This window comes from Narcine bancroftii, chromosome 2 (genome assembly GCF_036971445.1).
Source record: "Narcine bancroftii isolate sNarBan1 chromosome 2, sNarBan1.hap1, whole genome shotgun sequence".
Taxonomy (NCBI): Eukaryota; Metazoa; Chordata; class Chondrichthyes; order Torpediniformes; family Narcinidae; genus Narcine; species Narcine bancroftii.
The window spans coordinates 170750772-170777153 of NC_091470.1; the positions used below are offsets into that span (position 1 = coordinate 170750772).

Below are 26382 nucleotides of genomic sequence, written 5' to 3' on the forward strand. Positions count from 1 at the left end.
CACTCTCATCAAGGCAACCTGACCTTTTGATAGGATTAGCTTAGATTTTAAAGGGCCGTTACCTTCCAACAACAATAATGTATATTTCTTTAATGTAATTGACGAATATTCCATGTTTCCCTTTGTGATACCCTGCCCTAACATCTCGTCAGCGTCCGTCATTAAGTCACTTGACAGAATTTTCAGCATTTTTTGGTTTTCCCAATTACATTCATACCGATAGAGGTTCAGCATTCATGAGCGCTGAACTGCAGCAAGCCCTGCTATGAAAGGGGATTGCCACCAGCCGTACCACGAGCTACAACCCGCAGGGCAATGGGCAGGTTGAAAGGACTAATGCTACAGTCTGGAAGACTGTTAATTTTGCTTTAAAAACACATGGTTACCCTGTTACCTGGTGGCAGGAGGTGCTGCCTGAGGTGTTACATTCTATTCGGACTTTATTGTGTACTGCAACAAATCAAACACCTCATGAACGTATGTTTGCCTTTCCTAGGAAAACAGACCCCCTAGACCAACCAGTTCAGCTACTGCATACTAACCCCAGCTACGCTCATGTTAAATTCCCAAACGGGAGTACTGACACTGTACCCCTAAGAGATCTGGCCTCGCCTGGTTCGCCCCTTCCTCGCACCCTTACTCAGAGTGAGCCTGAGAGGATGGACTCACCCCCCCACCCCCCAGCCTGTGACCAGCTTTCAGATGGCCATGCTAAGGCTCCACTGCCTCATGCAGGCGATTCTGGAGTGGGTCCAGAAGTCAGTCCTTCCCACATGACAGACCCAGGACCTGTACCAGTTCCCAAGGTTGCAAAGGAGCCACCTGTTTTGAGGCAAAGCACCAGAATTCGTAAACAACCTGATAGGCTGACATACTCATAAAACATCTCATTATGTTTCGATTGCTTGCAAGATACTGGTGTATTTTGGCTGTTAGAGTATCTCAAGGCCAAACATGGTATCCATGTATCACTTGGTTCAGTCTTTCATAGCAGCTGCCCTTTTGATTTTAACCCTTCTTCTGCAAGGGGAGACCGTGGTGAATTTCTGCCAAGCTGCCTGTCTCCCCTCTGGTGAGCCTTACTGTACTAACACTCCCCTTGGATATAACTGTATATGCATCTATTGTCTTTCATTATTGTACCATGAGTTTCTGCTAATAAAAGCCACGATTATTGTTTGACCACATCGTCTTTGTCTACTTCATCAACTGGCACTTCAGGGAGGACTGGGACGACGCTGTCATTGTCGAGTGAAACAAAGTACTACAACATTTCTTTCTAGCATTTGATCTGTGACACTCTAATGTAACTGTAACTTTGAAACAGTGAACTGTAACTCCAATTCCCTAAGTGAGGATAAATACATTAAAAATGAGAAAAACAAAACTAAAGGTCCATAACAAACCCATACCCGGAACACACGTAACAAAAGGTGCAATCGAATGTCCAATGTTAAGGTTTAGGTTTCCATGGCAACAGCTGTTGCTTGTCTTGCTGAGAGTTCTTTGTATAATAATGGAGTTCCTTTCCTATCTGTTGGTCACCTCCTGCTGCCCAAGTTGGTGAGTAGGTATACAATCTCTCTCTCTCTCACACACACACACACACACACACTTGTTAGTACGATCTTTCACATGGTTAGTAATCCACGTGTGACCAGCTGAAACTCTTTGAACCCTGCTTGCAGCACCAATTGTCATGTTGGGGAGAGTGTCAGGTTCAGTGGGATTACAGAGAGTCTAGGCACAAGTATTACAATAGCACGTAACTTTAATTAGCACACGGGAGATAAACAGGGGAGAACGTTAAACGGTACTCAATTACTATTTCATTTAAGCAATGATATAGACATTCACCTTTGACCTCGGTTGGCCTCTGATAATAGTGAACCTCTACTCGACACGCTCACACACTTGACTAAACACACACTACAAACAGGAAATCTTACACACACCTGGCTCCTTGTGCTAACAGGGGTGTGGGTCTCTGCAAGTCTTGATCTTTCGCAAAACTACAGCTCAGCTTCAGTGTAGTGCATACCTTACCTACAACACTTCCAGCAATGTCCACAGTAGTGACCTGGTGTGGAGCAATGTCTGGGGTTTGGACCATGAGGCAGAAGTGCTAATCTGTGCTTCTAGCCAATAATGACTCAAGGTGATTAAAATTAGCCAATGGCAAGGTGTGCACTAATGGGTCGCCAGAGTCCAACCTTGATTTAACAGGTGATGTGACTTCAGAATAAGGAAATTCTCATGTGTACAGGCCCAGAGCCATCAAACGCTCCTCATATGTTAACTCTCTCAACACTGGGATTATTTTTGTAAACCTCCTCCGACCCTGTTCAATGCCAGCACATCCTTCCTTAGATATAGGGCCCAAAACTGCTCATAATACTCCAAATATGGTCTGACAAACAATTTATAAAGCCTCAGCATTACATTGGTGCTTTTATATTCTAGTCCTCTTGTAATGAATGCAAACATTACATTCGGCTTCCTTACTACTGTCTCATCCTGCAAGTTAACCTTTTGGAAATCCTGCACTGGGACTCCCAGATCTCTTTGGAACTTTGCTTTCTGAATTTTCTCCCCATTTAGAAATTATTCCTTCTACCAAAGTGCATGCCCATACACTTCTCTCCACTGTATTTCATCCACCACTGTTTTGCCCATTCTCCTAACATGTCTGTCCCTCTGCAGGCTCCCTGCTGCTTCTCCACCTATCTTTCTTATTATCCACAAACCTGGCCATAGAGTCATCAATTCTGTCACCTAAATCATTTACTTACATCGTGAAAAGTAGTGGAACCAACACCGACCCCTGCGGATCACCCCGACTCACCAGGACCCCTTTATTCCCACTCTTTGCCTTCTACCAGTCAGCCAGTGTTCTACCCACACTGGTACCTTTCGTGTAATACCATGCACTCCTATCTCATTTAGCAACCTTTTGTGTGGCACCTTCTGAACATCATAATAAACAACATCTTTGTCTGTTCTGCTCATTATTTCATCAAAGAACTCCAGCAGATTTGTCATGCTGAGTTCGGCCTATTTTATCTTGTACATTCAAATACCCTGAAACCTCATCTTTAAGAATGGACAATGGAATCTTATCCACCACTGAAGTCAAGTGAACCGGTCGAAGGTTTCCTGCCTTTGCCTCTCTGACTTCTTAAAAGTGTGGAGTGACATTTGCAATTTCCCAGCCCTCTGGAACTATTCCCAACTCTAGTGTTTCTTGAAAGATCACTACTGATGCTTTCACAATCAGCTGCCTTTTTCAGAACCCTGGGGTGCAAACCATCTGGTCCAGCTGATTTACCCGCTTTTGGCGCCTTCAGCTTCCCAAACACCTTTTTTGTAATAGTGACTTCACTCAGTTCTACTCCCGATTCTCCAATTCTCCAGCAGTCTGATAACCACTATTGCTCCTTTTCTAATCTTTATGAACTTTCTGCGATTGTACAGGTTAGTGATGAGGCAGCGCCTGGAGTTCTAGGTGCACTTCTGGTCTCTTAACACAAGAAAGGGCTTACCGACTTTGGAGGCAGTGCAGAGGGGTTCACAAGCTTGATGCTGGAAATGAAGGCATGGTTTATGAGCAGAGATTGAGTAATTTAACATGATACTCTTTGGATTTGGAAGGGTGAGAGGGGATCTTATAGAGATTATGAAAGGATAGAAATGGATTTTTTTTTCCATGTTTTCACCTTCACTTATGTAATATTATCCTTTTTGACTTCGATTTTTATATCGGGCTCTAACCAGAATTGTTGACTGACCATTTCTGCCCATGGGTGCTGCCTGGCCCAGTTCCACATGCCTGCATCTGCAGGCAAAGCCACCTGTGCACTCAGGGACATAGCCTTAAGATTCAGGGGAGTGGATTTCAGGCAGAGAAAAAGTCTGCCCCAGGAAGCAGTAGCGGTTGCCTCATTAAATTTATTGAAGTCATAGATAGATGAGGTAGATGATAAATAGATGAGATAGATAGATATTTAAACAGGGAAATTAAGGCTGGTGGGGAACAGACAAGTAGGTGGAGCTAGTCCTTGGCCAGAGCTGCCACAATCTTGTTGAATGGCAGAGCAGGGTCAGTGGGCTACAACAGGCTTGATGGGCCAGAGCAGGGTTGGTGAGCCAGACGGTCCACTCCTGCTCTTATGTTTTCACGTTGAGCATACTCACCAACTGAGCCTCCACGGTCCTCAGATAGGGAATTGCAAAAATTCACTACCCTTTGGGAGAAGTGTCCTAAAACCCTTCATTTTAAGAATGTGACCTGGGTTCGAGACAGTCCAGACAGTGAATCCCATCCTGAAACGACTATGCCAATTCCGTAAGAATGTCGTTTGTTGCAGCGAGGTCACCTTAGTTTCAAGGTTTCCCCACCTCTCCTCAGAGGTTAATCACCCTGATCCAGGAATCCGTTTTTGTTAATATTTACTATACTCTCTCTATTGGAAGTCTTCAATCTGAAACATCATTTCTATTTCTCTTTCCACAAATGAAGCCCATCCTTCTGAATGTTCTGGTCTTTTCTGATTTGACCAGATTTCAAACATCAACAATTTTTGATTTGAGGGTTCATATTTTCTCAGGATCAGATGGCAGGTACACAGTATTCCAGGTGTAGTCTAATCAAGACAGTGTATAATTATAGCAAGACGTTTTTTTAACTCATGGTCAAATCCTCTTATCGTGGTTCCTAATTATTTTGCAAACACATAGGTTAACTTTCAGTGCTTCCTGAGTAAGAATAGGTTGCTCCAGTTAGCGTAGCGTAGCGTAGTGACCTGAGTTTGAATCCAGCTAATGTCTGTAAGGACAACATTATGGCTGGGTGGGTTTCCTGCGAGTTCTCCGGTTTTGTCCTACCTTTCAAAACGTACAGGGGATGGAGGTGAATTTGGCAGCACGGGTTGGAAAGGCCTGTTACTGTGCTGTACGTCTAAATTTTACAAAGTAAAACATTAAAATACCCAAATCCTTTGCAACATCAAAAACTTTAAATCTCAATTCTTCTTTTCTACTAAATGGATGAACTTTCATTTTTCCACTGGAAGGCATTTTTAGGTATTGCACTACAGTCTGAAGACTTTCCTGTTTAACTCCCACCAGTTTGTTACAATAGGGAGAATAAAGATTTAGACCCAGCAGCCCTGAAGGAACAGTGATGCATTTCCACGCCAGAAGGTTCTGCAACCTGGAGGGGAACCTACAGATGTAGGCATTTCCTTGCTTGTCCTTCTTGCTGGTAGCAAATTGCATTGAGGAGTAGCGATCAGGATATGCAACGATGGCCAGTTCGGCTGATATTGGAGGGAACTGATGTTCAGGATGGTAGATGGAATGGGCTGTTTTGAGGTGAATAGTGTGGACCTCTGCAAATGTTCTTGGAGCGCAATGCAAAGAGGGGAAAAAAATGAATAAAGATGAGTCCTTAAATGAGTTCCTGATTGAGTCTGTCCTTGAGAAGTCTGATGGTGGAGGTTCCTTAACCTCATGGTGCAAGTCCTGTGGTACCGATACCTCTTTCCTAATGGTAGCAGTGAGAACAGAGCATGTACAGGGAGGTGTGGATGCTGGATCGCTGCTGCTCTCCGATGGCAGCGTTCCCTGCAGGTGTTCTCGATGGTGGGGAGGGTTTGTTCCTGTGAAGCCCTAGGCTGTGTCCACTACCTTTTGAAGGGCTGTATGCTGTGCCCCTACCAGACCACAACACTGACAGTTAACTTTGGAGTGAGACAAGATGAGTCACTTACTGGAGGATATCCACCTGTTGTTGTCATGGTATTTTTATTGGTTGTTCAGCTGAGCTTCCAGTCGAAGATACCCCATGGTTGTTGACCAAGGTGGACTTAGTGATTGCCATGATGCACTCCATCGCCCCGATCCTGAAGCAAGGATGATTGACCTTCACCTTTGTTATCAGAGTGCTTCCCACTTGATGGGCATTGATTTCAATTTCCCAAAAGTTTTTAAATTTAAATTTAGACATACAGCACAGTAACAGGCCCTTTCAGCCCATGACCCCAAATTACACCCAATTCTTTTTGAACAGAGGGAGGAAACCAGAGCCCCTGGGGAAAACCCTCTTGGGGAGAATGTACAAATTCCTTACAGACATCGCAGGATTCAGACCCCGGTCCCAATCGCTGATGCCGTAACTGCATTTCTCTAACCACTTCACTATCCATGCCGCTGATGCTATGGCCACAAGGGCAGTCACTCTCACATCACCTTTGGAATTCAGTGGAATATATAAAGGTATTACCATGCCTTGACGAAGGGCTCAGGCCCGAAATGCTGGTTATTTCCTATAGATGCTGCTTAACCTGTTGTGCTACTCCAGCATGTCTTGTGTAATTCACTACAATCCTAGTCTCTGCAGTCCTTCCTATTTAACATCTGGAATTCAGTTCTTCAGTTCACAATTGGCTGTGTTATGGTCTGGAGATGAGTGGTCCTGGCAAAACTTAAAGCAGACATCAGTGAACAGATTACACTGGACAACAAACTTTATTTTTCAAAAGGTTCACTTCCTGAAAAAAAAGCATTGGGGATTATGATAGACAACTTCCAAGCTGAAGACAAAGATAATTTCAGATTTGCTGCATCACGTAGGAAGTTGGAGAAACATTAAATTAACTTTTATTGAATTTAGCATGTTTAATCGCATAATGATGCTGACACATTGCGTTAGTTCAATTGACCTAAAAGTGTTTTGCCGCTGTTTAGTTAGCCAGAATTGATGGATTGCAGTTGACCTGATATTACTTTTCCATGGTGGCATGTCCTGGTGAATCTTCTCACCATGTTCATTACTGACAAGTCCAAGTGCGGATGCAGAAAATGATTTTTCCTTGACATGTTACACTTCATGGCTTTGTCTGCTTGAAGTATGTGTATCAACATGCGTTCAATCTACATCAATGTAATGCACAGCATCTAATTATGTGAGCTGTTTTTATAGCCTGTCTGCATCTATCCTGACTAAGCATGCTCAGGCCTAAGGCAACATTTGTATAGCACCTGCACTGAGTGCATGCCCAGGCATTCTTGGACTGACCAAAACAACTTGCTTTGTGGGCAATATACTAGTCGACTTAAAATATGACAGGAAATCACAATATCTAAAAAATTGGTACATAATAGAAAAAATTTGAAGTGATTTTCATGATTAGTAGCCGAAAATCCATAAAGTACACCCAAAAGTGTTCAGGAAGCAAAATCTTCATTGTCCAATGTTATTGGTGAGTAAGTGAGGTCTGATTATAAGTGTTAATTGGCTGATGTTTGATGACCAATTGGGAGATCATTTGCTGGATTATTATGTACTTTTTTTTGTTTGAACAGGAAATACCAGGTCAATGCTCACTTTGTCAGGAACACAAATTGGTGTTGGAGAGTGGAGCACGTCTTTGGCCTTAAGTGAGGTGTTATCTGGTCTTAAACCTGTGCTGTATCCCAGGTGTGGCCAAACTTGCTTAAGGTAATATAGCCAACAAACAATGAAGTTCAGATGTTTGAGAGCCACATGAAAAAATATTACTTGCACATTTTTACTCATACTTTTTTGTACAAATATTTTATACAAATATACACGTAATAATATTTATTCATGCATGTGGTTTTTAAACTGCTAATTTGTATTAGTTTTAATATTCAAAAAATACACACATATATGTTCCAAATATTTTCAGAATCCTGACTGATTATCTGAGTATCCATCTTGGCTGTGAGTTGTTGAAAATCCAGCTGATAAATTGTCAAGCCTGTACGAATTAGCTCAGTCAGGATTGATTTGTAAGGATTGCACGATGCTTCGACTTCACAGACTTCACAACAGGGTACAGTGATTCACAGCAGCAGGTTGTTCTGAAAACTGAGATGAGTCACACGCTGGTTTTCTTCAGTTCAGGATATTTTATTTCTGGAACTTGCTTCCAGATTCAATTATTGACTGGGATTTAGACCTTGGAACTCCATGAGTTCCATTTCAAGAGTAGATGAATCTGTAACAAGAGCACCGAGAATTAGACAACCATCACTGACCACATCAACCATGAATGGATTTACAAGAAAGGCGAAGCAGGACTTTAGCTTCTGCAAGTCCTTGAACACATCTGCAACAGGCCCCAGATTACCAAGCCCCCTCCCATGTTTATGTAGTATGAATTATGAGAATTTTTTGCTTTCATCTTTGTGCAGTGGCTATGAGATACCACACTGATAGTCTATGTTAATAACCCCAATTAAAGGTGATAATTGGCTAAAATCGCTAATCTTAAAGGAGGGGGCACTGTCCTCACCTCGCCCGACCACCTCACTCCTAGAACTGGCTGTCTGTCGCCTCCCCCCCCATCTAACTCCTGATGCGGCAGCAGGGTTGAAGTGCTGCCAGAGTTCACCGGAGCGCTACTCCAACATCTGATGGGGTTGCTTCAATTGAGCTTGCGGCACCGGCTCAATGTGGGAGCGATGGCCGTGTTCGTTACCCAGAGCCAGGGAAGCACAGAGCAGTTCCAGCTGTGTGGGAGATTATGGGTAATGAAGACGGCCATTGATTCCACATTGAGCCACAATCGTAAGTAAGTTTTGTGTCAACAAAATGTTTAAGTAAGTTTTAACAGGGGAGGGTGGGGGTGCAATTTCAATGATAGGCCATAGGTACTATGTTCCCTAGACACGACACTGGTAATCGTTGAATATATTGTGATCTGAGAAAATTAGCATCATTGTTAAGAATAATTAAGACTATTTCAAACTTACCAAAACGGACATGAAGGGTCAGTGTCAGAAACTCCCTCGAGGGGAGGGGGGTGCTGTAGTGACACTCCCCCTCACCATGCAGGTGCCAGCTGCAACAATTTAAGGCCCCTTTAAAATAAATGCTACAGGCCCCACCTATCTTAATCCAGCTCTGGTTCCAGAAGTGGACAACTTTTAAATTTAGACATACAGCACAGTAACAGGCCATTTTGGCCCACAAGTCCGTGCCATCCAATTAACACCCCCCCCCCCCCCCGTTACATACATGTGGGCTGAAATGGCCTGTTAATTAAAAATTAAACGGTTGGCCATCCTTAGTCTAAATCCGTCTTATTCATGTATCTGTCCAACATTTTCTCAAATATTACTGTAGTACTTCCACCAGCAGCCCAATCCAACGCCCCTCTACCCTCCACAGGTTCCTGTTAAATTGCTCCCCCCTCACCTTAAACCTATGCCATCTAGTGACAAAAGCCTGTGTTCACCTGATCTATTCCTCTCATGATGTTTTACACCTCTTTTATGAGATCATCCCACCCCCATCCTCCTTCACTCCAATAAAGCCCTCACCTGCTCAACCTCTCCCTGTAGTTCACACCTCCAAGTCCTGGCAACATCCTCGTAAACAAAATTTATTGATGGGTGTTTAATGACAGCAAGTGTGGACAGAAGAGTGAAGGATATTGTGGTCAATCCCATTCCCTTCCTTACAGTACAATCACACACAGGGAACTACCAGATCCATGGGTTGTCGCCACAAGTGGGAATTGCAGCGAGACTCAATGAAGCCAAATTTAGTGTGAAAGTTGCTCACCGTGGATTAACCAAGACTTTACATTTAGAAGTTGAATGAACTGTCCTTGCTCATTCTTCCGACAAACATGAGGTGCCTAATGGGGCTGGAGCAGCCGGTGCGGGACTATGGGGCTAGAGTGGCTGGTGCAGGACTACGGGGCTGGGGCGGCCGGTGCGGGACTATGGGGCTGGGGCGGGCGTTGCGGGACTATGGGGCTAGAATGGCTGGTGAGAATGTCCTTTCTCACTCAATTTCAAAGCTAAATAGAAAGTTTTAGAATTGGTCACAACCAAGTGGAAACAAGGCAGTTACACAGGAATATCTTCCACCTTTGTAATGGATCAGTATTGCTAGACTTTCAGTGTAATTCCTGAAGCTAACATTTAATCTTCCACTGGAGATTTGCTTACATAACTTTATAACTGGGGAGGTAGCCAGAGGCACTGGATGTTAATTCCAATCTCAGTTGTAAACGGAATCAACCACAGAACATTGCAGCACAGAAGCAGGCCCCTTTGGCCATTCTAGTCTGTGTCAAACTATTCATTTTGCCTGACCCACTGACCTGCACCCAGTCCATAGCCCTCCATACCTCTCCCATCCACATACCTGTCCAAATTCGTCTTAAATGTTAAAATTGAGCCCGCATTCACCACCTCAGCTGGAAGCTCGTTCCACACACTGTTTGAAGAAGTTCCCCCTAAAACTTTTCCCCTTTCACTCTTAACCCATGTTTGTACCTCACCTCCTCTTACTATCTACATTTACTCTATCTTCCTCATAATTTTAAATACCTCGATTAAATCTCATTTTGGTATGCTCCAGGGAATAAATTCCTAACATGTTTAACCTCTCCTTGTAACTCAGTCCCTGAACAACTTGATGCAAGATTCCCTTATTCCTGCTTTCTATTGGACTTTCTCCCAAATGTTTTCTCTTTGCATTTGCAGAATTTGTTCTCCTGAGCCTCATCTAGAATGATCTGAAAATGTCAGTCTTGGACGCAGGTTGAAAATCCAAAGCACGTCTTTCGTTTGCATTTCCCATTAACCATCTCTACTCTTTCTAGTCAGTGGAAAATTGCCACCAACAGAATATTGCCTTCAAGTTAAAGTACCAATGGTTCTCAATCTTTTTCTTTCCACTCACATACCACTTTAAGTATTCCCTGTGCCAGTGGTGCTCTGTGATTAGTAAGGGATTGCTTAAGGTTTGTTTGTGGGTTCGAAAACCACTGTTTTAATCATACCTAATTGACTAGTCATGTGCACAGTTTCATAACTCGAAAGGAAATGAGCCAATGACAATTTTTCTCAAGCAAAATATCTCAGTAATAATTGGATCTAGAGCAGTGATTCTCAACCTTCCCTTCCCACTCACATCCCACTTTAAGCAATCCCTTACTAATCCCATTTGCTGGCCTTTAAATGGGGTAACTCTTTGACACTAGCCGCTTTCAGGTGCTCAGACGCAGATAACGTGCCGGCAGACGCGGCTGGGATATTCAGGTGGCCGTGGGGAAGACGCCTTTCTGTCACCTGAACGTGCCAGCTTAAGGAGAGCCATGTCCGAGTGAACCCCGGCTCCTGTGGACTTGTTTATGGAGCATCTTGTAGCAGCACTACATGAAAATAATGGAAAATAAAAAAACTTTAATTGTCGTCCACAAAACAGTTGTTGGTTTGTTTTCACGAGGACAGTATCTCCGCGTGTTGCTCCCTATTGATGTATCCTTTCCTCGATCAATGATATTTTATGACAGAACTTCTGTGGGTTTCAGTTTATCAGGTTTAAGGACACAAAGGTTGAGAGATGCTCGTGTAGAACTCTCTCCAGAATGCAAAAATCAATATGAAAGATTAACTGCAACTAACAAGCTTTCCTCATTCTTTATAAACCGACACCAAATTGTGGCCGGCGCGGGACTACAGGGCTGGAGCAGCCGGAGTGGGACATCAGGAGCCCAAAGTCCCGCACCGGCCGCCCCAGCCCCGTAGTCCTGCATCAGCCACTCTAGCCCCATAGTCCCGCCCACCCCAGCCCCATAGTCCCGCACCGGCCGCCCCAGCCCCGTAGTCCTGCACTAGCCACTCTAGCCCCATAATCCCGCACCGGCTGCTCCAGCCCCATTAGGCTGTCAGACAATGGGAAGGGTAGGTGCTGGCAGCAGGGAGGGTAGGTGCCGGCAGCGGGGTGGGTGACTGTCAGCAGGTCGCCAGATGCCTGTCAACAGCCCACCCGCTGCTAGACACTTGAAAGCACTTTGCCTTGCTGCTTTCAGGTGCCCTAGGGGGAGCGCTCCGAGCTGGAGATTATACCTCCCTGAGGAGGGTTGGGTAAGGTCTCCTCGAGGCCAGGTTCTCCACTTTCAGGTGGTCTCCCGACAGCCGCATTCGGGTATTTTAGGCCACCTGAAAGCATCTACTGAGTATAATGTCCCCCTATAAGGGGCATAATTTTACTTCAATTCATGTACATTCAGTCTTCATGCAGATGAGGAAACTCCAAAATATCCACTAAGGTCATCATTATGGAGTGAAACATGATCCTGATAACTGCACCGAACCACTGCAGCCTGCAGTAAACTAACACTAAACCCGTGAAACAAACTAATAGCCAGACCAACACATCCAAATTCAGAATTGCCAATAAATCTAGATTAAATTGTACAAAAGCTTTTGCAGAAATATTGGCTTTATTGGATTTGGAAGTGAAAACCATAGAAATCAGCCATTCTCAACAGGGTCCCTGGAGCTCCCCCTGCAGGCCACTTCGCATAGCATAAATAATTTTTATGTAGTCGGAAGGAGACAGCGAAGCTTGACTGCTTCACCTAAACTCAAGCAGAGTCCTGGGAGGAAAATGCTCGAGAATGACTGGTCTGGATGGTACCCTACAGCACTACGCTGCTTTCCGATTGATCGATATTTGAGAAAAGCTCACCTCCAAGTTTACAATCTTCCATCGTGACTTTATAAAATTAGACATACAGCACGGTAAATAGGCTTTTTCAGCCCACGAGCCCTACAACCCTGGTGTGTTTTGAATGGAGGGAGGAAACTGGAATTCGTGGAGGAAACCCGTGCAGACGGGGGGAGAACTTTCAAAATGCTTACAGATGGCACTGGATTAACCAACTGAAAAACCTCACAAAGATAAGCGTATACAAAGCCGTTGTCATACCCACACTCCTGTTCGGCTCCGAATCATGGGTCCTCTACTGGCACCACCTACGGCTCCTAGAACGCTTCCACCAGCGTTGTCTCCGCTCCATCCTCAACATCCATTGGAGCGCTCACACCCCTAACGTCGAGGTACTCGAGATGGCAGAGGTCGACAGCATCGAGTCCACGCTGCTGAAGATCCAGCTGCGCTGGATGGGTCACGTCTCCAGAATGGAGGACCATCGCCTTCCCAAGATCGTATTATATGGCGAGCTCTCCACTGGTCACCGTGACAGAGGTGCACCAAAGAAAAGGTACAAGGACTGCCTAAAGAAATCTCTTGGTGCCTGCCACATTATCAGCCAGTGGGCTGATAACGCCTCAAACCGTGCATCTTGGCGCCTCACAGTTTGGCGGGCAGCAACCTCCTTTGAAGAAGACCGCAGAGCCCACCTCACTGACAAAAGGCAAAGGAGGAAAAACCCAACCCCCAACCCCAACCAACCAATTTTCCCCTGCAGCCGCTGCAACCGTGTCTGCCTGTCCCACATCGGACTTGTCAGCCACAAACGAGCCTGCAGCTGACGTGGACTTTTACCCCCTCCATAAATCTTCGTCCGCGAAGCCAAGCCAAAGAAGACTGTTGCAATAACTGTATTGCTCTAACCATGATGCCCTTTATATTACAAAATTCTAAATATTAAGCAAATAATAGTCAAATTTATTGTCATCTGGTTGCACAACTTGATGAAACTGTGTTTTCCGATCCTCAGTGCAAAACACTCAGATGCACAACCAGACAGAGGTTTGGCGCCAAAGGGAAGCTTTTGCGAGCATTGCCACCCCCAAAGCAAGGTGCTGTGTCCCCATCTGGTCACTCGTCATCAGACCCGCCCAAGTCACTAGCATGCATTAAGCGTCACTAACATCCAGCTCGATGCACGCTAGTGACTCTCCGCGCAATAAAAGCCGCATGTTCGGAGGGATGGAGAAGGTTTACGTCCATTCCCCTCTCCCCCCCGTTGAGTGAGTTTATGACTGACAGACTGTGCCATTTCCCCCACCATCCCCCCCCCTCCGCAATTACCCTAATGGCCCCCTCTAACACTTTCTGGTGCCGACAAATAATACATTAGCAGAACAAGTAGTCATATATATAAATAATTATCTTTTCATGAATATGATAGTCTTGGATGGTCAGTGTGAGCAGTTCCTTTGGACGTTCAGCTTTCTTGCTGCTCGTGGGAAGAAGCTTACCTCAGCCTGGTGGGGCCAGCTCGGATACTCCTGCATCTCTTCTCTGACAGGAGCAGCTGAAAGATGCTGTGTGCGGGGTGGAAGGGGTCCTCAATGATTTTGTGAGCCCTCTTCAGAAAACAATCCCAGTGGATCACGTCAATGGGGATGGGGGGGGGGGGGGGGGGAGGAGGGGGAGGGAGACTCCAGTGATCGTCCCTGCCACTCTTATGGTCCTGTGGGTTGTCCTCTGATCCATTTCCCCGCAGCAACTGTACCACACTGAGATGCAGTCGGCCAGGATGCTCTCAATAGAGCTCCTGTAGAAGGATGACCTGATGGTGGCTGGTAGCCTTGCCCTGATTCAGTCTTTTCAGGAAGTGCAGTCGCTGATGCATCTTCCTGACTTGAGGAGATGTTGTGTGTTCATGATGCTTCACTAGTTAAGTTGACTCCAAGCAACTTGGTGCTCTCCGCTACTACAGATTGATGGTCATTCCTGGTCTTCCTGAAGTCCACGATCATCTCCTTCGTCTTGTCCACGTTGAGAGGTTGTTACTTTTACACCATATCATGAGAATTTCCACCTCTTCTCTGCAGTGCAACTCATTGGTGTTGCTGATGAGGCCGACGGCTGTTGGGCATCTGCAAATCTGGTGACACTGTTGGATCTGGATCTGGCAATTGTGGATCAGTAGCATGAACAGGAGTGGGCTGAGCTCACAGCCCTGAGGTGCGTCAGTGCTCAACTCGACTTTCTGCTACCAACCCAGACATTTTAAATTTAGACATACAGCACGGTAACAGGCCATTTCAGCCCATGAGTCCGTGCTGCCAAATTTACGCCCAATTAAGCTACATCCCCAGTACATTTCGAAGAGTGGAAGGAAACCAGAGCCCCTGGGTAAAACCCCACACAAACACGGGGAGAACGTACAAACTCCTTATAGACAGTGTGGGATTTGAACTCCGGTCCCGATCGCTGGTGCTGTAAATGATTTGTGCTAACTGCGACACGATCCTTTCCACCCATGCCAACCGTGGTCTTTCCGTTAGGAAGTCCAGCATCCAGTTACAGAGAGGGGTGTTGAGTCCCAGCGAGGACAGCTTCTGCACCAGCCTGGAGATCATATTAAGTCAATGAACAGCAGCCTGGCGTATGAGGTGTTGCTCTCCAGGTGGGTCAGGACTGAATGAAGGGACAAGATTATAGCATCATCTGTGGAACGGTTTCTTCTATAGGTGAATTGAAATGGGTCTAGTGTCTCTGGGAGGTGTGTTGTGATATATTCCATCACCAGATGCTTGAAGCATTTCATACTGGTGTTCAGTGCCACAGTGTTAGTCATTGAGGCCTGTTATTCTCACCCTCTTGGGAACCTAAACCCTGTGCGAATGATGGGCTGCTACAATGAGGTGCTGAAGATGTCCATGAAGACTTCCATCTATTGATCTGTGCAGTACTTTCGTACCTGACCAGGTATGCTGTCAGGTCCAGCCACCTTGAGTGGGTTCAGTTGGAGAGGGTTCTCCTCACCATGTCCACAATTAAGCAGGAGGCCCGTTCATCAGAGAAACAAAGAGCTTTCGTTGGCATCAACCTGTTCTTCTCATCAAACCGTGCACAGAAGGTTTTCAGTGTGTCCTGCAAGGGAGGAGTCATTGTCTTTAACTCACAAAGTTGACTTCTGATCCGTAATAGTCTTGCTCCCTTGCCACAAGTGCCAGTGTTGCACAGCTCTCAGTGGATCCCTTGCTTTGGCTTCCAGATTGCGTGGGAGAGTTCAGCCCCTATCCCCTGTCCTGAAGGTTGCATCACGAGCTCCGAGAAGGGATCAGATCGCTGCATCCAACTATGGTTTCTGGTTAGCCCTGGCTGTGAAGCATTTGATCTCGGTGACACCATCAATGGACTTGCTGATGTAGCCAGTCACTGGGCTTGGGTATAAATGACCATTGTAGGTGGCTGCCTCCCTGAGTCTATGGTCACAAAGCAGTCTTGCAGCGCTGCTATGGCCCCCACCACCACCATCCCCGGCCACATCCTGATCCTCCTGCGCACTGACCTAGTTTGCTTTCCCAGCGGTCTGTACGCCAGCGTTAACAGGACTGATATACAATCAGAGTCTCTAAGGTGACGACGACGTGCAGCCTTGTACACACCAGGGATGTTGGTGTACACCCGATCCAGGGTGTTCTCTCCTCTGGTGGAAAAGTTCACATGCTGTTGAAACAGTGGAAGAACTGCTTTCAGGTCGATGCGATTGAAGTTGCCAGCTTCAATAATGACACCATCAGGGTGGGACGTCTGGGCTTTGCAAGTGGCAAGTAAATCTCCTTCATTGAAATACACACTAAAGGTGGGACATAAACTACAGTATTCAGTGTGAATTCCCTGGACAGGTAGGAGGGGCTGCATTTCACCATCACATACTAGAGTATGCTCTGCTGAACAGAGAGTCTTTACAATAGAGACATGTGTGCACCAGTTTTCTTTGATCCCCCCCACCCCCTCCTCGAGTCTTGTCAGAAGCAGCTGTGTCTCTGTCTGCCCTGAGGCAATTAAAGCCATCTAGTTGGATCGCTGAGTCTGGAGCAGAGTCCTGAGCCATGTTTCTGTAATCACCAGAGGATAGCAGCCCTGCATTTCTCTCTGGTTCAGATGTAGTCTCAGGTCATCCACTTTCTTTCCTCCAGATATATTACATTTGTGAGTAAGATTTCCAGGAGCACAGGTCTGAAGGGGTTAATTCTTTGTCTGGCTCCGATGCTGGCCCCTCTTTCTGCGTTTCTGCCCTCTCCCACAGACTTCCTTGCGCCAACAGTGATCCGCTCCGCATTTTACTACAAACTTGCTAGCAAATATAGCTCTTTTTCAAATATTTTCCCCAATTAGTTGGGTAATCAAATCTCTCTTTGGTTTGGCGTGGAGCGAAGATTTATGGAGGGGTAAATGTCCACGTCAGCTGCAGACTCGTTTATGGCTGACAAGTCCGATGCGGGACAGGCAGACACGGTTGCTTGAGGTGGGCTCTGCGGTCTTCTTCAAAGGAGGTTGCTGCCCGCCAAACTGTGAGGCGCCAAGATGCACGGTTTGAGGCGAGATCAGCCCACTGGCAGTGGTCAATGTGGCAGGCACCAAGAGATATCTTTAGGCAGTCCTTGTACCTCTTCTTTGGTGCATCTCTGTCATGGTGGCCAGTGGAGAGTTCGCCATATATCAAACTGTTCTAACAGTTAATAGTATCTGGTATAATTGATTGCATTATTTTATCGATATAAAATTAATGTGGGGTAGATGAATGCATCTTACATTGATGCACTCAATTTAAAATTAATTAACGTAACTGCAGAATTTGCTTAATGATTTTTAAGTTATTTACATTACCAATTTAAAGTCAGTCATAACATTTTACAGCATGGAAACTTACCCTCAGCACAACACGTCCATGCCAAGTTTCTTACATGAGCTAGTCCCAAATGCCATTATTTGGCCCATATCCCTCTGAACCTGGGCCCTACAAATCCATAGAAAATGAGCAATATCAGATTTAACTGTCAAAACGCTCAAAGAAATAGACGTCTTTTAAAAAATATAGCTTGAACATTACAGCAGGAGAGATAATCAACCTCATGCATGTAATACTGTTGACGTCCTTCCTCTCCTTCCCCATCAACTACCTGATTTCAACCATCTTCAGTCCACAGTGAAACAATCAAGTGGATAAAGAGGCATCAACATGGGGAGAAACTGAGAAATTACAGATGTCGCAAGGTGACAAAATAAATTCCAAAAAACATTTGGCCCAAAAGAGACATCAGCTAGGTAGAAAGTTATTTCTACCTTATTAGAATCTTTAACATAGCTGGGAGATAGATTTCTCCACTGGAGATGTACTCATGTTCAACGCAGTCTTGTTTTTTAACTCCAGGAGCAGCCCTTTTCATTTTTAGCATCCTCCAATTCCATCATCGATCAACACAACTCACTGGAATACACTCAGAGAATGTAGACTATAGTCAATGGGTCAGGCAGGACCAGTGGAAGGTTTAAGGACAATGACATCTGTAATATTTTTCTTCATAAATTATAAATTATGAATTGTTGGGGTCAGCAGAAAGTAAAATTTTCAGTGGCTTTATTCATGGTGATTTCTTTGTATATTTGTGTTTTACATAAGAGCATAAGAAATAGGGGCAGGAGTCGGCCATTCGTCCCGTCAAGCCTGATCCGCCATTCAAAGAGATCATGGCTGATCTGATGATGGGCTCATCTCCACCGACCTGCCTTTTCCCCATATCCCTTAATTCCCCGACTATGTAAAAATCTATCCAACCTTGTCTTAAATATATTCACTGAGGTCGCTTCCACTGCTTCAATGGGCAGCGAATTCCGCAGATTCACCACCCTCTAGGAAAAGCAGTTCCTCCTCATCTCTGTCCTGAATCTTGAGGCCATGTCCCCAAGTTCTGCTCTCCTCCACCAATGGAAACAACTTACCTACCTCTATATTATCTATGCCTTTCATAATTTTATAAGTTTCTATAAAATCCTCTCTCATTCTTCTAAATTTTCTTTCGAGGTTCTATAGGCATTGAAAACTATTAAATATTTCCTCATTTATAATCAGTTATATAAAATAGCATTGTATGGGAGGTTAACCCAGTATCAAATGATGACCGTGGATATCTGTGCACGTCATCAAACAGTTGCAGATAAACAACCACTTAACCGCTGTGTCTCAGCTCGCACAACCTACACGACCTCTAGCATCATTCAGTCATTCCCAGTCTCCACCCCAACACAAATCTAATTTCTTCTTTGTAACTTAATTGTTAATCATTTAAATTTAAATACAGCATGGTAATAGGCCATTTCAGCTCAAATGTCCGAGCCATCCAATTTACACCCAATTAATCCACAACCCCCGGGACGTTTCAAGCAGTGGGAGGAAACCAGAGCCCCCCCAGGGAAAACCCATACAGACACAAGGAGAACGTACAAACTCCTTAAAGACAGCGCGGGATTCGAACCCAGGCCCCAGTCACTGGTGCAGTAACAGCATTGTGCTAACCGCTGTGATACCTTATTTCTAACTTACCCAGTTCTGATGTCGTCACTGATCTGAAATGGTGGCTCTGTTTATCTCATCACAGATGCCACATAACATGCTGTAAAGTTCCATCATTTTGTTTTAATCTTTAGATTTCCAACAACTGGGTTTTTCCTCTTCTGGATTTCCATTTAAAATCTCTTCAGGTGAGAGATTTCACTTGCAAAAATCTGTACGATTTCCCCAGACAGTTATAACCCAGCAGTTTTGGTACTGACCTTGTGAAAATATTTCTTGCATTTTCAGCAGTATTTTATTCCTCAGCTCCAGACTCCAAAAGTCAGTCACTTTTCATGGTTTTCCATTCTCTTACTTTTGCACTAATGCCATTGTCATGCAGTTTCACCCAATTCAATAATTTGTTCCTCCCTAAAGGTAGGTTCTTGTTAGTTTTGCCACAGTCGCGGCGAGAGTGGGAGTTGGAACGAGAGCAGGACTCGTTGAAAAGCAGCGGGAAAGATACAGTAGGTGCTTGTTAGTTAGTTATTAGCTGTAGCTAATTAAAGCAAGGGGTGTTTAAGTGGAGTGACCTCTGTAGGTGTGGCTCGAGAGGCATCGGCAAGCAGAGGTTGAGGAGGATGTGCGGGTGACAGCAGGCCCTCCAGAAAAAGGCAAAGGTGAGAGCGGGCAAGTCAGGCAAGATCTTTACTTATTGTACAGTCCGAGCAGAGGGAATGGCAGCCAGGAATGTTGTCTGCTCCTCTCTCGGGATGTGGGAAACCTGTCCCTGATGACTACACCTGCAGCTCCACACAGACTGAGTTAGGGTCAAACTCCGAATCGTTCGGGAGGCAAAGGGGCTGATGAATCGGGAGACAGTCACACCAAGGAGGCAGGAAGCTGGGTGTCTGTTATGAGAGGGAAATGGAACCGGGTGGCCATTCCCCACAATAACAAGTTGACTGTTTTGGATACTGGGGGAGGGGGATTGACCAACCAGGGAAATAACCCAGCAGCCAAGTCTGGGTCTGTGGCTCAGAAGGGAAGTGAAGGGAAGAAAGGAAGAGAGCAATAGTGATAGGGGATTCATTGGTTCGGAGTGCACACAGGGGATTCTGTGGGAGGGATAGACTCATGGATGGATGTGGCTTCCCAGGTGCCAGTGTCAGAGATGAGTCCATAGAATTCTTGAGAGGAAGGGTGAGCAGGTGCATGTCATGGTATTCTATGACGGAGATGGCAAAAGCAACGAGGTCCTGAAAGGCAAATATGGGGAGTTAGGAAGAAGCAAAACAGCAGGACCTCAAGAGTTGTAATCTCTAGATTGCTGCCTGTGCCTCGCACCAGGTAGGACAAGACAGGGCGGTGCCAAGGGAGAATTCACAGGCATTGCCCCCCCCCCCAAGCAATGTGCTGTGCCCCCATATGTTTGCAGACACAGCCCGCCATCAGACCCACCCCCCCCACCCCCTCTGGCTTCACTAAAGCAGGCGCCAAGTGTCACTAGTCACTTGACGCAATAAAAGCAGCGCTCTCGGCATCTACATCAGAGGGGGAAATGATGGTAACATCACCCCCGCTGAGCGAGTTTATGAGCACTTCACTGCGCTTCCTCCTCCCCAACACGCTAATGACCCCAACATTCATTCTGGGGCTGACACTGAAGCAAGAATAGGTAGATGAATTTGTGGATGAGGAGTTGGTTCGGGTTTGTGGATCATTTAGATCTCCCCGGGGGGGGGGGGGGGGGTGGGGAAGGTACAACCTGTACAAAAATGGCCTGAATTGGAGGAACCAATATTCTTGATAGAGCTATTGGGGAGGGTTTAAAATAACTAGTCAGGGAATGGGAACCAGAGTGTGGGTCAGATAATGGAGCAGTTGGCGAAATGGTTACTTGACTGTAATGAAAGACAACAGGCATTGGATGGACCATAAATACACCAAGTTGGATGGGTTGAAATGCATGTACTTTAACGCAAGGAGTATTAAGAATAGAGCAGATGAACTCAGAATGTGGAACTATGACATTGTGGCCATTACAGAGACCTTGCTGTCTCAGGGTCAGGAACATGCCAGGTATCAGATGTTTCAAAAAGGACAGGGAGGGAAGTGAGAGAGGTGGGGAGTGGCATTGCTGATCAGGGATATTAAACACAGATGCAGAAAAGGGGGAAGTAGTGGTTGGAAATCAGGAACAGGAAGGAGATAATAACCCTACTGATGTATATTATAGAGCCCCCAATAGTAACGGAGTCATCGAGGAGCAGATAAGGAGGTGGATTCCAAAAAGGTACAAATAACTGCTCAGCTTTCAACCCTAGACCTCCCTCTGCAACTGGATCCTTGACTTCCTCATCGGAAGCCCACTGTCAGTGTGAATTAATAACAATGTCTCCTCCTCATTAACAATCCACACAGTACTCACCTCAATGATGTCCACTGCTCTACACCCATGACCGTGTGGCTAGCCACAATTCAAATGCCATTTACAAATTAGCCGATGACACCTCGGATGTCAGCAGAATCACAGGCGGCAATGAGGAAGCGTATGGGAGTTGGATAGATCAGCTGGTTGAGTGGTGTCACAACAATCTGACATTCAACGTTTACAGAACTAAGTGTGGACCAGGAAAGGGATACAAGAACACAAACTTTATTGAGGGGTCAGCAGTGGAAAGAATTTCACAATCCTTCCCTGAAGATCTCTCCCAGGGCCTTCGTGTTGACACAATCATGAAGAAGGCTCATAAGCAGCTCTACTTCATTTGGAGTTTGAGGAGATTGTCACTAAGGACTCCAGAAAATTTCTACAGGTGTACCACGGAGAGTATTCTGATTGGTTGCATCATTGTCTGGTATAGAGGTGCTAAGGCCTAGGACAGGAAGAGGCTGCAGAGAGTTGTGAACCCAGTCAGCGCGATCATGGGCATTAGTCTTCACTCCATTAAGGACATCTACCAGGGCTGGTATCTCAAGAAAGCAGCCTCGATTATCATGGACTCTCAGCACCCAGGTCATGTCCCCTCTCACTGCTACCATCAGAAAGAAGATACAGGAGCCTGAAAACAAACGCCTGATCCATAGACACTGTCTCACTTTTTCTCTTAGTTTGCATTTTTAAAAACGTTAGTCATTTCAATTTTTGTACTCAGAATGGTACCAAATTTCATGGCAATAAATTCTAAGGTTGTCATGACGCGTGATTTAATGTCCCTAATATTGATTGGCACTACCTTGAAGTGAATATGTTAGGTGCCTTTAGGAAGGTGTCCTGACACAATATATAGATACCCCAACTGGAGAGGGTATACTTGACCTGGTATTGAGAAATGAACCAAGTCAGGTTCAGATCTCAGTGAGTGAGCATTTCAGTGAGAGTGAAAGAGGACGAGAATAGACAATTTGGGAAAACATTTACACTGGATTTACATTGGCAGTGGAGATTTCTATGAACTTATGTATTTTTTGTTGCAATGGTCTTAAATGAAATGATCCTCATACTAACTGGATTATAGGTTTAGCATATTTCGATCGACTCAGCGCCACCCCCCCCCCCCCCCCCCCCACCATGTATCGAATTGGCACTTCCATTTGAATTACAGCCAAGATGTAATTAGAGATTTGTTGCAACTTCGAAGCATTGGTTAATTAATTTTTCACATCTTCCCGATGCCTTCAGCAAATGTCGCACTTGTATTAGTCCAAGAATCAGCCATTGATCTGAGAAACAGCCACAAATAAATTCCTTTCTCTCATAGCAAATGAATTAAAGCAATAGGGACAGAGCTACAAAATGAAAGCAGGAGGGCAAAAATGGGACAGCAGATAGCCACAGGAGATTACATTAAGGATAATCCCAAAATATTTTATGTATGTATGTAGGAGAAAAAAATCATCAGAAAAAACTGTGAGACCCCATGGAATCAATGAGGTCAACTTTGTGGGAGCCACAGCTGGGCAAGGTCCTCAGTGATTACTTTTGTTTTAACTGGAGAAATACACGAAAACTGAGGAACTTGAGCAAGTCTTGATATCAGTCAGAATTACATTTGAGGAAGTGCAAAAGGTTCTCATGCACATGCAGGTAGATAAATCTCCTGGGCCTGTATTCAAGGACTCTGTGGGAAGCTAGAGAGGAAACTGCAGATGCCCCGGTTGAGATTTTTGAGTTGTCTTTAAGTTCACAAGAGGTGCCAGAACACTGGAAGGTGTAAAATGTGCTCCTGGTCAAGAAAGGCTGCAGGGAATAAACCTGGGGACTACCAACCAGTGAGCCCAATACTGTTGGTAAGTTATTATAGAAATACAGTGCCCTCCATAATGTTAAGGACAAATACACTTTTATCCTTTATTTACCCTTGTGCTTTACAGTTATAAATTCTTCTTTTCTTTGGCTTGGCTTCGCGGACGAAGATTTATGGAGGGGGGTAAATGTCCACGTCAGCTGCAGGCTCGTTTGTGGCTGTAATTAGTAATCAAACAATTCACATGATTAAAGTGCACATTCCAGATTTTATTCCAAGTTCTTTGTGTTTGACATTCTAGAAATGACAGCACTTTTTATACATCGTTCCTTCTTTTCAGGGCAGTATAATGTTTGGGACATGGCAGTGGTATCTATATTAGTCATGTGCAGATGTACTTTGTTGCCTATCCCTTGCATGCAATGACTACTTGAAGTCATCACCAGGTGCTGAATATCTTCTCTGGTGATGCTCTGCCAGGCCTGTACCGTGGACATCTTCAGCTCCTGCTTGTTTCGGGGGCTTGTTCCCTTAAGTGCTCTCTTCTTCATATGGAAGGCATGCTCAGTTGGATTTAGATCGGGTCACTGACTTGGCCATTCAAGAATTTTCCAGTTTTTTGCTAAAGCATCAAAGGAGTTTTTCTGAAGCAGTCTATTTGGGTTCATTGTCTTGTTGTAGGATGAAGCGCCGTCTAATGAGTTTGGAGATATTTTCTCGAATTTGAGAAACCTCAGAATTTATTTAGCTACTGCCAACAGCAGTTACATCATCAATGAAGACAAGTTCACCAGTGCCTGTGGCAGCCATAACACCCCCATCACCATGTTTCACAGATAAGGTGATATGCTTTGGATCTTGGGCATTTCCTTTATACCTCTACACTTTGCTCTTGCCGTCACTCTGATACAGGTTAATCTTGGTCTCAAGATCCCATTCCAGAATTCTGCAGGCTCATTTAAATACTTGTCAGCCAATTGTAATCTGGCCATCCTGTCTGTAGCTAGCTAGTGGTTTATATCTTTATTTTTGTTCAAGAAGCCTTCTGCAGACAGTAGTATAGACGACACTTTCCTTATTCTAATATATCCTAATTTCAAAGTGTTTCCCCCCCCCCACCCCCAAGGCGTGAGCTACAATATTCCAAATTTCAATCTCTTTAATCCAAGAAAGTCTTCCACTGCTGAAGAATTCTCATCATAATGAAGAAAAATCCCCAAGCACCCGTCCAACAGATCAGAAACACTCTTCAGGAGGCAGGTGCAGATGTGTCAATGACTACTTGTAAAGGTTAAAACCTTTGTGTTTTTTTTAAACACTTAATTTTATGCCTGTCTCTTTAAGAGAACTATTGTTTGTAGTGTTACCATAGTGACTATAATGTAATATGTCACAATATCTGCCCAGAATAACAGCTTGCTCATTATTCAACCAGATATGAAGGAAGCGTGAGCATGAGAAATTTTTCTTTACTTTTTTTGCATCTCTTTAAAATTTGAGGAATTGTTAAAGCTAGTATCTCTGAGCTTTTGTATCATACAGTAAATGCTTTGTTATTCATCAATGGCCCATCAGTCCCTTTGTGATTACTGAGCTCACCAGTACACTCTTTCTTCCTAATGTTTCAAACAGTTGATTTTGATAATCTTAAGGTTCGGCCATGTCTCTTACTAATTTATTCTTGTTTTTCAGCCTTTGCCTTTCATTGGAACAGCTCTGGTCCTTATGATTAAAAATGGCAACTACAGACTCCAAAGGTGATCAAAAGCTTAGAAGGAAGCCTAGCTCTTTTACACCTGCATCAATGAAGCAATTAAACATAATCGAGTTATCAAAGCCAAATGTTCCAACATTATGGTGCCATGAAATCGGAGGACAATGTTGAAAAAGTGCTGTAATTTCTACATGGTCAAACCGAAATATATACAAATAACCTTGGGGTGGCAGTTAGTGTAGTGGTTAGCACAACTCTGTGACAGCACCAGCCATTGGGACTCTGGTTCAAATCCCGCACTGTCTGTAAGGGGTTTGTACGTTCTCCCCGTGGGTTTTCACTGGGGGCTCCAGTTTCCTTGCATTGGATCGAAACGAACCAGGGGTGTAGGCTAAAATTGGGTGGCATGGGCTCATGGGCCAAAATGGCCTGTTACCATCCTGTACATCTAAATTTTATAAATTTTAAAAACCTTGAAAGTGCCCTTTAATCATGTGAATTGTTCGATTACATATTTAAAACTGTGGAGCACAGGCAAATAAAGGAAAATATCTTTGTCCTTAACTTATGGAGGCCACTGTACATGCACTTGGATAAACAAGGGGTGATCAGTGATAGCACGGTTTTGTAACTGGGAGGCCTATGTGAGCTTTTTGAAGGGGTGAACAAGGTTAACAAAGGCAGTGCTGAAGGAATTTACTGAACATTTTGACTGAGTCAACTGCAGATTAAGTTGGTTCCTTTTCAGCCTAATTTAATGGTTTTGTATCGGGCATATGTCAGCCCCCCCAAAACTGTGATGACTGAGTTGTTGGGCGTTGGCAGAAGGTGATCGTTATCATGGAGGCTCCAGGAAAACACCGAAAGTATGAAGCGAGTTTTAAAGTAAAAGTGATAGAAATGGCTGAGAAAACCAACAACTGCAACAATGCAGTAAAATTCGATGCATAGGAGAAGTTGGTAAGATTGAAGAGACTAAAGGAAAATACCAAAAAGGGAATGTTTGATGAGAAGTGGAATCACTCGTTGGCCAGATTTGGAAAAATCACATCGCAGCATGGTACGTGAACAGAGGCAAGATTGCAACAGACAAGCAAAATCAGTTTATTATACATAACTGGAAGAAACACCAGTTTGCTTTGGCAACATGGACGAAACTCCCATGAATTTCGACAGGATAGGCGACGGAACAGTGGAACGTAAAGGTGTGAAAACTGTACAAACCTGAAGTACAGGCCATGAAAGGTACAGGTTTATGGTGGTATCATTCATGGTCAACAGGACAAAATTAAGACCCATGGAAATCTTCAAGTTCAAACTTAAACCTAAAATAATATTCCCAGAAGGTATTTTCATGAAAAAGGGTGGATGAAAATGGTGTTAAACTATG

General features: G+C 44.6%; 2 long non-coding RNA genes across 2 annotated transcripts; one reads left to right on the forward strand and one right to left on the reverse strand.

Annotated features, from left to right (window-relative positions):
* The first annotated feature begins 1508 nt into the window (after nucleotides 1–1508).
* LOC138754600 (uncharacterized) lies at nucleotides 1509–25471 on the forward strand. The gene is made up of 3 exons (XR_011351848.1): nucleotides 1509–1563; nucleotides 7366–7501; nucleotides 24971–25471. It is a non-coding gene; the product is annotated as an uncharacterized lncRNA (long non-coding RNA).
* On the reverse strand, nucleotides 6510–21577 carry LOC138754601 (uncharacterized). The gene is made up of 3 exons (XR_011351849.1): nucleotides 21460–21577; nucleotides 19310–20287; nucleotides 6510–8024 (listed from the first exon to the last, which is right to left on the reverse strand). It is a non-coding gene; the product is annotated as an uncharacterized lncRNA (long non-coding RNA).
* Nucleotides 25472–26382: the final 911 nt, after the last annotated feature.